Genomic DNA, 14,706 nt, shown 5'->3' with positions numbered 1-14,706 from the left:
AGGGTTATGAATTTAGCTCACTTTTACTTCAGGACATATCTTGTAGGACATTATGTGGTGGGGCCCAACTTCCTTACAGCTGCATGCTAGACAAACATTATTGGTTGATAAGAGTATAAGGAATCAACCACTGAAGAAAAATTGTAAAAACTGAGTATATCTAGAAACCGTTTTGGTTGGTCCTTAAAAAATTATTGATATATAAAATTTATTGTACCAATTGCCTTGGAAAGGTTCTGTTTTCCTCTGTATATGTTTTGAACCTTTCTTCCTTTTTCGTATTGCTAGACAAACATACCAAAGTGAACATTAACTCAGCTATCAGTCTTAGCCTTACCCCAAGTTTACATGGTCTTTATGACTGAGCCAGCATGGTGTAGTGGTTAATCTGGAGAACTGGGTTTGATTCTTCACTCCTCTACATGCAGCCAGCAGAGTAACCTTGGGTTAGTCACCGTTCTCTTAGAACTGTTCTCACAGGGTATCTGTTTAGGGGAAAGAAAGAGACAGGTGTTTGTGAGCCAACTTTGGGACTCCTTTGGGCATAAAATGGGGCATTAAAACATCTTTTCTTCTTTTCCCCAATGTATGTCTCCATTCAACTATCCTTTATATGAAATACAATATCATTCCACCACTAACATCCCTGGCTGTATTCAACCATCTGTCTTAATGTAGGAGAGATCAGGACAAGGAGAGCTTCTCCTAAGAGCATACTCTGCTGATTGTTCACTACCACCAATGCTAGCTGAATAATGGTGGACTGGAGAATTCATTTCAAGGGTACTAAAAGAACTTGAAGATGTAATTTCTGATCCTCTGTCCATTATTTCTGAATTCTTAGAGAACATCTTTAGACCCATGAGAGCCTGATAACTACCAACCCGACTCGCACTTAGCATTTCTGGGAAAGATGGTAGAAAGGGCTGTTGCAAACCAACTCTTTGTGTGGGATTGTGTGGGAACAGTAAGGCTTAAAAAGAAGAAGAGGAAGAAGAGTTGGTTCTTATATGCCGCTTTTCCCTACCCGAAGGAGGCTCAAAGCGGCTTACAGTCGCCCTCCCATTCCTCTCCCCACAACAGACACCCTGTGGGGTGGGTGAGGCTGAGAGAGCACTGATATCACTGCCCGGTCAGAACAGTTTTATCAGTGCCGTGGCGAGCCCAAGGTCACCCAGCTGGTTGCATGTGGGGGAGTGCAGAATCGAACCTGGCATGCCAGATTACAAGTCCGCACTCCTAACCACTACACCAAACAAAGAGAATTGATATCTAGCGGATCGGGAGAGGGCTGTCTCATCGCATGCCCCCCTTTCCCTGTTAATAATCAAATGACAGAAAACACAAACAGGGATGTGTCTTGGCTGCCTGATCTCATAACTGATGAGGACAATGCACAGAAGATATTGTTTTAAATTGGGGAATGTAGCTTTGTGGTCCCGCAGCAATATGGACTGCGTCATTAAAAAAAACAACAACTCTTGGAGCGGGAAATGGAGAAGGGAGAGCGGGCAAATTGTCACATGTTTCTCCCTCCACACAGGCTTGTCCCTGGTTGCTCCCTGCTGTGGCAAATCCAGTTCTGGCGATTTCCTTCATCTCAAGGCAAATCTAGCCACATCTCATGCCAGCCCCTGCACAGCCTCGGGTTGCTGCTGACATCATGTGGAAGCAGCACTAAAACCTGCCAACAATGACAGGCTGTTCAGGGGGAGATTCCTTGTGCAGAATCAGTCATTATCTGCCCTGCACATCTAGAAAGGGCAGATTATAATAATAAAGATTTATTTAGGATAAACAAGGCTGTTAAAATGACACATTCACTGAATGATAGGACATAAGAATATTCATCCTGGATATAGTTTTAGCTCTGTGCAAAGTGCTGATGTGTGTCCTTCTCCAATCATCATTTTACATAAACAAGAAGGACAGGACAATGGTCTGGATTTAATGAGGTCATTCTTTACATATCTAATTTCAGGGCCTGATGCAAGGTGATGCAATTAATGAGGCCACCCAAAAGATGATTAAAACAATTTCTCATAATATGTTATATGCAGATACTAACAGAAAACTGAGGTCTAAAGAGTATCTTGATTTTGGACTGAAACCTCAGACATAACTAATACTTTTTCCCCACAAAGAAAGAACAATACATTTTATGATACTGAATGTCAAGATGCTCTATATATTGCTAATGTGCTCCAGAAGATTTCTCACTTACTTCAGATCAATGTCTCTGGCTGTGGCTTCTGAGAAAAATGCAAACATATCACAATTGACTGTGATCTTCACACATCTCTACTTCACTACTAATCGTCATATGTGTTCTTGACTGCTGAAGCAGAAGAAAACACTTTAATAGAAAATTACTGAGTTTGCCTCTGAGCTTGACACAAGAGGAACATTTTACTGGTCTATGATTGCAAATTAATGGAATTTGAACTGACTGGTCCTCATTGACAGAGTGCAATTTGAACTGATTGGCACTCGCTGGCAGAGTGCAATCTGCACTGCTTGGCCCTACTTGGCAGAGTGCAATTTGAACTGATTGGCTCTTAGTGGCAGAGTGGTATCTCCCTATTGGCAGCACACCCCCAGGACCAATCAGGTACAGAGTGAGCTGTCCGCATGCAAGTTCAACTTTATAATGTTCAGTGATTATATCTATACATCCAAATCCTATTTTACTATGAGTAATCCAAACGCTGATCGGGATTGGTCATATCTTGGAAGCTAAGCAGGATCAGAACTGGTCAGTACTTTGATGGGAGACCACCAAGGAACCCAAGGATTGCTATGCAGAGGCAGGCAGTAACAAACCACTTCTGTTCATTTCCTGCCTTGTGAAAACCCTACTGGATCAGCACTTTCTGCCACCAACTAAAACAAACTGGAGGTATTTTAACAATAGTAGGCAACACTGGAAATAATCTGGAGCTGGCTGATTGGTTTACAATGTATAGAAGTTAGTATGGCAGTGAAAGAAAACCTCAGCCAATATGTAACTGAAAGGGATGTTTATAGCAATATATAGATAACTTGTTTTAATAGGTTTGTCTTTTCCCAAAAAATAGCATTACCAATCACACTGTGGGCTCACTGGCTTGGGGTGAGCTTGGTTCTACATAATTAGCAGCTTCCGTTTACTAAAGCTGTTCAGTTCTCTGGTACTGTGCCTGGAGGCAGAAAGGCAAGCATTTTGCTTGCACATCTTGACATATACATAGCTCTCCAGGTAAAAGGGAGAGGGGATGAATACTGTACTTGCCTCATATATTGATAGGCTGTCTGGGAGGACAGACAGAGGCAAACAGAGGCAAATGCTACACTTGACCCCCTCCTGCTTCCAAACAAACATCTGCCATCTTCTTTTAGTGACAGAGAAATAGATTCCAAACATTGCTTCAATCAGGTTTTTATAATTTTACAAACCTTAGCTAGGATCCCAGATAGTAATATGTAGTTTCACTGTTATGTAAAAGGAAAGCACTCACATATCATTGTCATAGAAGAGAGTTTACCATCTATCACATAATCACAGCATTCCTGATAAATGCAATACCTGCCTGGTTCTAACTGATCCCTAATTTGTAGTTCTATATTAACTGCTTACTTGAATTGTTACATACAGACCCACTCAGCATCTGCTCTCTTTGCTGTGTTTCTTCTGCCATGTTACCTGCTTTCCTTATCAATCTTCCAGCTTTTTGCTTATAAAAATGAAATGTGTTCTCCCATCTGTTGGGAATTTAACAGGAAGAATCATTGGGGGGAGGAGAAAATTCCCAGAATCTGATGGAGTCTGGGAGTTTCAGAAATGTGTATCCCTCGACACCAACAGAAAATGGGGAGGGGGGATCAAACCTGAATAACTAAAACAGGCAGCTTTAATAATACATCTAACAGAATGCAATCAAGTTTATTTGGCGGGTAGGAGGGCAGTTCTGGCATAAAGAAGATGTGATACCTTATATGGCTTATAAAATAGTCACAGCTTTTTATTCATCCACCTCCCAACAGAGGGTTGGCAGGACATGAGATGAAGGCCTGATCTATGTAGCCCACTGGCTGCTTTCCACCAAATCCAAAAGGCACCCCTGAGTCCGTCACAGTTTCCAGTCGGGAACATAGATCCCGTGCCTCTTGCATTCACTAAGCTGGGAGACGACTGTGTTTTGGAGCCAAAGGGCTGCCCCAGAGCTGCCTGGTCAAAATGAGCCATGCTCAACTTCTCGGGTGGGTCAGCTCTCTGCTCATTTTAAACCACCCCTTATGGAGGCCCCACACCCCCAGGGAGTCCGATTATACACTGAACTCCCTGGCAACAGATTCATTCTCATGTTATTGAACCCGCTGTGACAAAATCACATCAACATATATAACTATAATACCATATTCAATAACAGGGAGGATGGGAGGGGTCTGCTGGACCGGCGGTCGGTGAAGATTCCGGGTCCCAGCATGGGGTGCCTTGAAAGGCACCTCGGGGTCCACCCCAATCCAGCTTGGTGTGGTGGTTAGGAGTGCAAACCTCTAATTTGGTGAGCCGGGTTTGATTCTGCATTCCTCCACCTGCAGCCAGCTGGGTGATCTTGGGCTCGCCAGGGCACTGATAAAGCTGTTCCAACCGAGCAGTAATATCAGGGCTCTCTCAGCCTCACCCACTTCACAGGGTGTCTGTTGTGGGGAGGGGAATGGGAAAGCGACTGTAAGCCACTTTGAGACACTTTCGGGAAGAGAAAAGTGGCATATAAGAACCAACTTTTTCTTTTTGCACTGTGCTTGCTGCCACATGCAGCACACATCAGCAACAAGTGCCACTGGGCTGCCTGTGACATGCCTTGTACCTCCTGCCCTCCCACCTCACCAAATGGCGGCACCAGTGATTCGCCACTGCCTATTTTTTAAATAACTGGGGAAAAATGAACAGCATAATTTTGGGGATAAAATTATTTATTAACTCAACAACCTTGTGTGAGTAGCCTATTATGAAGGCCTGATTACAGCAGGTCCTGTTTCTAGCTTGACAATGTGGCCTCCAGGTGCCCTTAGAATCCGACAACTTCACAGTGCTATTCTGCAAAACTATTACTGGAATTTTGTAAAAGAGTGCATGTGCAATTGCATTCATAACAACAGAACAATTTTTTTTTAATATCAAATTTTGGTAAAGGATTGTTTTATTTTTCTTATGGCTGATCTATCAAACAATTCTGCAAAGAGTCCATTCAGTACAGATTTAAAGAGAATCCCAGAAGTATTTCTACTGCTGGCAACAACTCAGTATTCAATGTTCAAATGTATGAATTATAAATCCATGCAACCAGGAATTTATAAATGGTACTGCGGGCATAAACTGAACCATCCACCATAAATAATCCTGTAATTACTTTCACAAGTAACAACAAACATGCTTGTTGACTTTAACAATGCAAACAGGAATTGTCACCTTGGCCTATTATTTCATGGCCCCATTATCAATCACTCACCCACTACAAAAATGATGTTGAGTATTCCTATAATACACACTGCAGTCTTTTGATTTTCGGCTATACAAAAAGATATTGTGTAACATAAAAGCCTCACCTTCCAAGTTGACTGGCAGTACAATCCTATACAGGGATAATTTGATCTAAACTTACTGAAATTAATGTGTTTTGCATAGAGAAATTCTGCACAGGATCACATTGAAAAGAACTAGATCCTAAGCAAAGGAGTCTTGTACTTTCAGAACATTACTTCTGAAACCAGATTAAAAGAAATGACATGGAGTGGGGCTAGTATAGTTACTCAGAAGACATTCAAATGTGATGCTGTCTGCTATAATGGGAGTGCTTTCAATTGTGAACCACAAAGCTAGTGTGGTAAAGTGTCAAACTTCAAGAAGACCCAGGATGCTATCCCCACTCTGCCATGGAAGCTTGGGTTAGGGTTAGACTTCAACATCAGCAGCGTGCAAAAGAAGATCTACATGTAACATTTTTATACGACATATTCTGTTATTTGAAAATAGAAAAGACTGGTAGACATTGTGTTCACATAATAAAGAAATACAACCGTTTTTAGCAGTAGAAAAGAGTAAGAGTCCAGTAGCACCTGTGGTAGGGTATGAACTTGATGAGTCATTGCTTGCTTCTTCAGATACAGGTAGAATATGAATCATATATCCTATATATTGGCAAGTGGAGTGATTTCAGATGCGAAATGACATAGCCAGACAAATGACAATTACAGGTGTGATTTGATTAGGTATGATATGCAGAGAAGTAGTAGGCATGGAAAAAATAAGCATTGCTAACGAGACAGAAAACACTGGTCTCAATTCAGTCCAGATGGATGCATTTAACTTGAGCTTCATGATCAAGTTCAAGTAAGCAGTCTCTCTTTCTAAGCTCCCTTTGAAATTCCTTTGTAAGATAACTGCTACTTTTAGGTCAGAAACTGAATGTCCTAGAAGGATAAAATGTTCCCCTGCTGGTCTTTGAATGTTGAGGGTTTTAATATCAGACTTATATTTATCAATTGTTCAAGGGACTGGCCTGGTTGTCCAATGTAGAAGGTGGAAGGGAACTGCTGACACATGATGGCATAAAACACATTAGAGGATGAGCACCCTTTCATTTTCATAACCTTGATCCAAACTGCCTAATATTAATATAAGCTTCCATTTGGTTTTTATGATCTTTGGATCACACCACAGCTAGAAAGACAGAAAGAACACATTAAAATTTATGATATCAAAGTTCAGCTGCTATGGAGCGCAGACTTTGCTTAATCATCTGTCGATCAAACTGTATAATTAAACAGTTGAAGAAGTCAAATCATAGGAAATAGAGACCTTGTTTAGCTTCAATCAATAAAATAAATTAGAAGAAAATGATATTCCAACCAGGTATTCCATGCCTCTTCTTTGAGTTTGAAATGTGAGGCTCTATTTCAATATCTAATTTCTCCTGTCCCAGAGATATCATACTGATATGTGAAAGCCGGTAATAAAAAACATGTTACTTCAGTTACATTACATCTTATTGAAGTCAAATCAATGGCCAATGCTTGAAGTTAATTAATTTTTTAAAAATAAGCTTTTGGAATTCACTTTCTTTTCCACATTAAGCTGTCTTCTAAAGAACAGCAATGAATTATCAGTCTCTCAAATGACAGGGATCTCCATGAAATCATTGTGTCAATGGGATCTGAGGAGGAAAGGACATAGTACACTTATCACTAAACTTCTAAAATACATCTTATAGTTTTGTGGTCAAAAATGTATATTAACATTCCACAATATTGCTTTCTTAAAAAATATATATTCTGCAGTTTGTCATATAGTTATTTAAAGAGTTCTATTAATAATTCAGGCTTATTATTTCACAAAAAAGCAAGGCAAGCCCATCCACTAGCTGGACCTTTAGGATGCTTAGGGCTGATTCTGCGTTGAGCAGGAGGTTGGACTAGATGGCCTGTATGGCCCCTTCCAACTCTATGATTCTATGATTCTATGACCTAGGTGATTAATTGGGTGCCAGAGGGAAGGGGCATCAATGAGTCCTGCTGCTGCCCCATCTGTCACAGTAAGTGGCAACCCCAGAAGTTTCCCCCAGTTCCAGTGGGTGACATTATCCTTCCCTCCATTACGTGCAAGCCGAGCTTCATCCTTACTCCTCCCAGATGTAGTAGTATCCTAAGGCTTTCCCAAAAATGGTAATAACAATTTATGCCAGATGCCTTTCAAAGAAGGTTAGGTTAGACCTTGCAATCCTCTCGCATCCATGCACCCCTGAACATTCCACCATAACAATGAGTTGCAACTGTATAGACTACATAGGAAAACTGACACTACTGTACTATTTGGTGATGGGGGAAAGTCTGTGATACAATAATCAGACTTAACATGATGCTTACAGTAAAGATGTTGAAATAACCAAACTAATGCTCTGTACAATAGGCAGGAAGGTTTAAAAAAAACAAACCTGTGGGATACACTTAAAGAACTGTTTAAAATATTTATAATTACATATCATTTTTTCCCCTTGGACTGCAAGGCGAACAAACCGGTCAGTCCTAGAGGAGATCAGCCCTGACTGCTCCTTAGAAGGCCAGATCCTGAAGATGAAACTCAAATACTTTGGCCACCTCATGAGAAGGAAGGACTCCCTGGAGAAGAGCCTAATGCTGGGAGCGATTGAGGGCAAAAGAAGAAGGGGACGACAGAGAATGAGGTGGCTGGATGGAGGCACTGAAGCAGTCGGTGCAAACTTAAATGGACTTTGGGGAATGGTAGAGGACAGGAAGGCCTGGAGGATCATTGTCCATGGGGTCGCGATGGGTCGGACACGACTTCGCACCTAACAACAACAACAAATCATTTTTTTTATCTTGCCCATCTCCAAGAACCTCACAGTGACTTCCCAAAACTTCAAAAGATTATATGCTGGTGTGTTTTGATTTGGTTTTAATTGCCACCATTCACCAACCTCTACAGTTGCATATGGTTTTGTTGGCATGGTCCATAATTCACAGTTTGCACAAAAACACATGCATTGCAATCCCATATTTCCAATGTTGCATGAATTTTTCAAATCCTCCTTTAGCACCAGACTAGCTGGCATGACTAATTACAATACATTCATCTTCTTCTGCACATTTGAATTTCCCCTTTAATTTTTAAAAAGTTCCCATTTATAGCTTTCCAAATTAAGGGAAGAATGAGGGCACCACCATCTGTTCAGGAGAATAAAATATTCATTGTCATCCAAATACAGGAAAGAAATGTCAGAGTCACACATTTAGGAATAGCTAAGTAAATTTCATACCAGTGGTAAATAGACCAGTCCCAATTTACAGTTTCCAGTGACTTGAGCTTTCATGTTATCCCTTTTGCAACCTGAGTTAGGCGCCAATCAATATACATTGCAGAGTATCTCTGATAAAAGAAAAATGAAATAGTATTATAATCATACTTTAGATCTCAATTCTCTAGGTCTAGATATCGTTGGTGGGCCATGTTCTTGATAATTGGTTTAGCTACAGTAAACAGTTCACATAGTACACATTCACACTGGAGCCTGTGAATGAACTTGCATACTGCCTTTACAGCAGGATTAGTCAACCTGTGGTCCTCCAGATGTTCATGGACTACAATTCCCATGGGCCCCTACCAGCAAATGCTGGCAGGGGCTCATGGGAATTGTAGTCCATGAACATCTGGAGGACCACAGGTTGACTAACCCTGCTTTACAGGACTGTAGCAGCAACTTCCAGACCTAAAATATCTAACAGGCATTTTCCATGTTTCCATGCTAAGACCTAATAATTTAATTTTTGTACAATGATTTTCCAACCAGAAAGATCACAGAAATTTCTTCTAAGACAGATCAGAATCTCTTATCTGCAGACATAATTAAATTATGCCAATAAAGCCTGTTCCTTGCTACAAAAAGAGAACCTGATTTGGTGATGAAGGTATATAGCATAATTAGCCTTCTGAAGGCACAGCTTATACACATACCCATCTACATTACAATAAATAGATCCCCTTGAACTGGCAGGATGCATTTTTTATGCACATGGTGATGCAAATCCCCAATTCAGGACCATTAAGGCCATAATACTTAGTAGGACAATTTTCCTAATGTTACATCATAAAACTGCATTATCATCACTATCTTATTTCCTGACAAAGTTGGTCTACTGCCTCATTTTGAAATCATTTGGTCACGTCAAAGAGTAGAAGACATTTTCATTACAATGAGATGGCAATTTTTGTTGTTCTTATTTGCTCTGCTTGCGGCCAAGGTTTGCCTCCACTAAAAACAAACACATCAAAATATAGCTGAACTGTGGCATATTATTTCATAATGTAAATGCGATTAATAAATTATAAAGAAAAAGTTAGCTACTAAGTTTTTCAGTGTTTTTGCTGGCTAGTTCCCAAGCTAGAAGAGAGGCAAACCTGACAGATATCAGGGTGGGAAATGTTACAGGAGGAAAAAGTCATTAAGATTCAAGTATCAAGCACTCCAAAATGTGATTATGCTAATAAGACCGGACAAAGCAGAGAACCCTTCCAGTAAGTCACACCTAGAGCCATAAAGTTGGAAGGAAGAATAAAAACTTTTTCTTTGGGATGGGAAGGGACAGTAAGAATATTCCAAAGGTGGAGGAAGAAAGTCAAAGGTTAATCCAAGCAGAGGTAGAAGGGGGGAATAGCAGTAAGTTAGCGTATGTCATCCCTCTATTATGATAGTTTAAATGTGCAGTGTTGCAGTAGATCACCCCCCCATACTTGTTTGTAGGTATATAGCAGGAAGCGTAGCATCTAGGATGAGCCTCTAAATGGGAACAAGTACAGAGTGCTGGGTGGATGACTCTATGGAACAGCAGATACACTCAGAGTTGGTGCTGCCCAGGTTGTTTTTAACACCCAGGGGGAGGCAGCATCACCAGGTGGAGATCTGGGACAGGCACAGAATTTTTCCAAATGGGGGAACATGAGGACAATGGATTGGATACAGCCAACCTTCTTCACTCAATCTTACCTAATATTTCTCATTATTTACACACACACACACACACCATCCCACATAGCTTTTGTTCACGCAGGCTGCAAAATATTTTTCTAATGGTCAAAGGGGAATACTTGGTTGTTTTCCCCAACTGAAAATCTAGTTGGATCCAAACCATTATAAGAAGCTGATAGGCATATATTGAAAAGGTCACATTAGAGAATGGGCTGTTTGTCTGCCACTAGGAGGCCCCACGAGTGACTCCCAAAATGTGAATGTCAGAAAAAAAGCATAAGATGTTACAATTTTAGTTTGACTTCACATTCTACTTATTTTTCTTAAGGACTGCACATTTCTACTATAAGGAAAGCATTTAGCCTTGCAAACACTGCATTATATAACATGCCCAATGCCCAATAATAATATCAGGAATCACATTGAACATTCCCATACCTTATCCCATACTATTTCCCTGTGGATTCCCTGCCTGGGGAAAGATATGAACTCTGAGCACTGATGCTGCATCACCCCAAAATGAAAAACACATTAAATCATCTATCTAACCATTTCCAAGATGAACAGACTCACACATTAATGCTAACATGAGTGAAATAAGAGAGAGTACAGTGCTTTTACTGATTGTCCTTCCTAATAACTCATTTTGATCTCCCACCCCCCCACTTTAAGTATAAAGAGTGACTAAATATACTTATGACACTGCTATAAATGCATAGGACACCCTCAGTAGACAATTCTGCATTTCAATTGCAAAAGCTGTCAGCTCTGCAAAATTGACAAATGCAGACTGAAAACACAACGAGCAGAAATAAAAGCACTGAACCATGTAGGTCCAAGGAGAAATGAAAGGCTGAAATTTCAAACTGATTTACCTAATAAATGCAAATTCTTATTTAAGCTATAAACCAGAAGAAGAAGAAAATATAATAAATATTGCATGGAGGCCACAGTTTGGGACAACGAACAGCATTGAAGCCAGTTGGTATCCTGCAGCAAGGAGCTCTGTAAAGAAGACCATAAATCAATTAAAGAATTGGATTATCCTGAAAAGACTTTTTCAGTTTATGAACAGGCCACAAATCCCTTCTTTCTTGCTGCTAGAACTCTAGGTGGGTTCAGGAGAACTGGAATTTTAACTCATTTCCAGATTATAAAGATCAGTTTCCTTACAGAAAGTTGCTGCTTTGGAGGATGAACTATGGAGAGAGCTATTGGTAGGGTAGACAACCTCCACATGGGGCCTGGATATCTCCCAGAATTACAACTAATCTCTAGGCTACATAGATCACTGTCTTTGAAGAAATTTTATTGTTGTGGAGGGTGGATAGCATTATATCCTGCTGCAGTTTCTCTCCTCCCCAACCCCTGCCTTCCCAGATTACATAACAAATTTCCATGAATTTTACAACCCAAATCTAGCAATATTACTTGTTGCTCACTTATAGCAACCAGTAGCAAGACCAATGTCTTCCTCAACCACAAAACAGAAAGAATCCACCTTTGAGCCACAACTGTACAAAAGAGCTGCTGGTCCTGCATTTGATTAGTATCTCACAAGGCATCCAAGAGACCCTGGGAAGGAAACCAAATCTAAGGATGGACACAAACCTAAAAAGGGCAGCTTGGGGTGGCCCATGAACCAAACCCCAAACTGAATCAACCCATTGGGCCTTGCCTAAACCAAACCAAGGTATCAATACGTTATGGCTTAATGTTGAGTGGCACTTACCCACATGTTTACTTTATTTAGAAATAGACCACCCTAGCCCCTCTTTTCTTTAAATAGATAAATAGAGCCTCTTGTGGCGCAGAGTGGTAAATGCAGACATGCAGTATGATGCTCTGCCCATGAGCCTGGGAGTTCAATCCCAGCAGCCAGCTCAAGGTTGACTCAGCCTTCCATCCTTCCTAGGTCAGTAAAATGAGTACCCAGCTTGCTGGGGGGTAAACGGTAGTGACTGGGGAAGGCACTGGCAAACCACCCCGTATTGAGTCTGCCATGAAAACTAGAGGGTGTCACCCCAAGTGTCAGACATGACTTGGTGCTTGCACAGGGGTTACCTTTACCTTTGCCTTTAGATATATAAATAATGATCCTCTTGCCATACCATGTTTGGTCCTTAATTATATTCAATGAAAAGTTAGGGCCTTTTTGCACGGGGATCTTTGTTGCAAATTGTTTGCGGAATGAAAAATCGCCATTTAAAATAGTGGAATTCGTCGTTATGCATACCTGCCTTTGTAGTGGAATCAGTTGCGTTTTTTAGCGTTTCCCACAGGCTTCCGGTCTCGGCAGAAATCGCTAGAAAGGAAGCGCTATTGCCAAGCTCGTCCCGCCCCTGGCCGTCAAGCAGCCAATGGGCAGCCGTTAGCATGCTCCCAAACAGCCCCTTTCCCTTTAAGGAAGGTTTTTTAAAAAAAAAAAAACAGACCCATTGTAACGAATCTGGGTAGATTCGTTGCAACGGAGAGACCCATCCAGCTGCCTGGGGTGTTTGAGCTGTCGTTTGATCGGTTGATCGTTAACACGCTGCCTCAGAGTGAAAAAAAAAATCCCCCCCCCTCTCACGGGCCCGATTTTTGGCTGAATGGAATGTGTGAAATGTGTGTGTGAAATGTGTGTGTGAAATGTGTGTGCTTAGTGACTGAAGGGGAGGGACTGAAGCCGGGAAGCCTCTGTTTGAGCTGTCATTTGATCGTGGCCACGCTGCCTCGGAGTGGAAAAAAAATCCCCCCTCCCCCCCCCTCACGGGCGCGATTTTCAGCCAAAACAGTGTGAAAAATAAAGGGAAAATACATCAGCAAACGGGCTTCTGCGGGCTTCTTGTGACTGTAAACAGCTCTGAGGAGGGACTGCAGCCTGGGAAGCCTCACTGGCTAAACGGAGGCTCGCCGGTGCGTTGATCTCCACTCGCTCGGGGAAAAAAAAATGGCGATCGCTTCGCCGGAAGTTTGGAGGACAGGCTCAGGAGGAGGGACTTTGAAGAAACCGCAACAATGGGAACGCACAGGTCTTTTTCGCTACTGTTGCAGATTGGTTGCAGGAGTGTATCGCTTTCCGGAGGGTGAATCCACTTTTTGGGATTCCCCTAAAAGCGCTACAACGAAGCGCTTTTTGCTGATTGGTTTCAGGAGTGTTGCAGATTGTCTACGACGTCGTGCGTTAAGGCAAATTAGTAGCGTTTTCAATTAGCAACCATTGTGCTATTTTGAAGCCGTGCAAAAAGCCCCTTACTTTTCCCTACAAGTCAGATAGCAGTAAGAGAACAGTCCAGGGAGAGAGGAATATCCTGTACTTCCCTATGGAATGCCTGCTTTTGAGGAAAATTATAGACATCTCCAATACTCATCACAGGTCTCTTGTAATTCATCTGGCTTGTCACTACATCTGTCAGTCCATCTCTATCTTCTGTTTTATTATTATAGAAGAAGAAGAGAAGAGAAGAAGAAGAAGAGTTGGTTAATATATGCAGCTTTTCTCTACTCGAAGGAGGCTCAAAGCAGTTTATATTCACCTTCCCTTCCTCTCCCCACAACAGACACCCTGTGAGGTGGGTGAGCTGAGAGAGCCCTGATATCACTGCTCGGTCAGAACAGTTTTATCAGTGCTGTGGCGAACCCAAGGTCACCCAGCTGGTTGCATGTGGGGGAGCGCAGAATCAAACTTGGCTCGCCAGATTAGAAATCTGCACTAACTACTACACCAAGCTGGCTCTCACCTAAAAGAGGATAATGTAGCAGATGCTGCCTAGTATCTAGAAAGTCAAATGTAGCTTTCATCTCCATTCTCCTTCCAGTCTGTAGCATTTCCTGCCTATATACTAGTTGCCTGTCATTATCTGCAATCTGAAAGCAAAATATATTTCCTGGGTCTAACAGTGGAGTGTGATCACACAATTTGACTACACATTGACCATTTACGCACTGGAGGTTTCATGCTGGGCTGCCAGCTGGAGTTTTAGTCATGGCAGGTTGCCACACCTCTTCCTGCACCCACATGGGGAAGCATTTGGCCTGGTGCACCTCATCCGCCCCCGATTTGTGTTCTTGCATGTAAGCTGGGGCAGTGAAGTTCCCAGTACATAAACTGTCATTGCAAGCAACATCTTGAACTCTGGGGAAATGTTTAGTTTTTACTGATCATTCAGTATTTTCAAAACTGTACTGGAGATGTTTTGTG

The 14,706-nt window shown here is 41.6% G+C and overlaps 1 protein-coding gene across 2 annotated transcripts in view; it reads right to left on the bottom strand.

The window, feature by feature from the left end:
- The window catches only part of SPSB4 (splA/ryanodine receptor domain and SOCS box containing 4), a 192,778-nt gene that overhangs the window by 124,683 nt on the left and 53,389 nt on the right, over positions 1 to 14,706 (bottom strand). The window contains exon 2 of one of the 2 annotated variants that reach the window (XM_077348943.1): positions 338 to 485. The exons of the other annotated variant lie outside the window; for it this stretch is intronic. The gene's annotated coding sequence lies outside the window, so the exon portion shown is untranslated. The remainder of the gene's footprint in view (positions 1 to 337; positions 486 to 14,706) is intronic. 2 annotated transcript variants of the gene reach the window in all.

The sequence above is a fragment of the Paroedura picta genome, chromosome 8 (genome assembly GCF_049243985.1).
Source record: "Paroedura picta isolate Pp20150507F chromosome 8, Ppicta_v3.0, whole genome shotgun sequence".
In the NCBI taxonomy this organism is placed as follows: domain Eukaryota; kingdom Metazoa; phylum Chordata; class Lepidosauria; order Squamata; family Gekkonidae; genus Paroedura; species Paroedura picta.
Note: the sequence above shows the minus strand (reverse complement) of the source record. Positions and strands in the feature narration are given on the sequence as shown.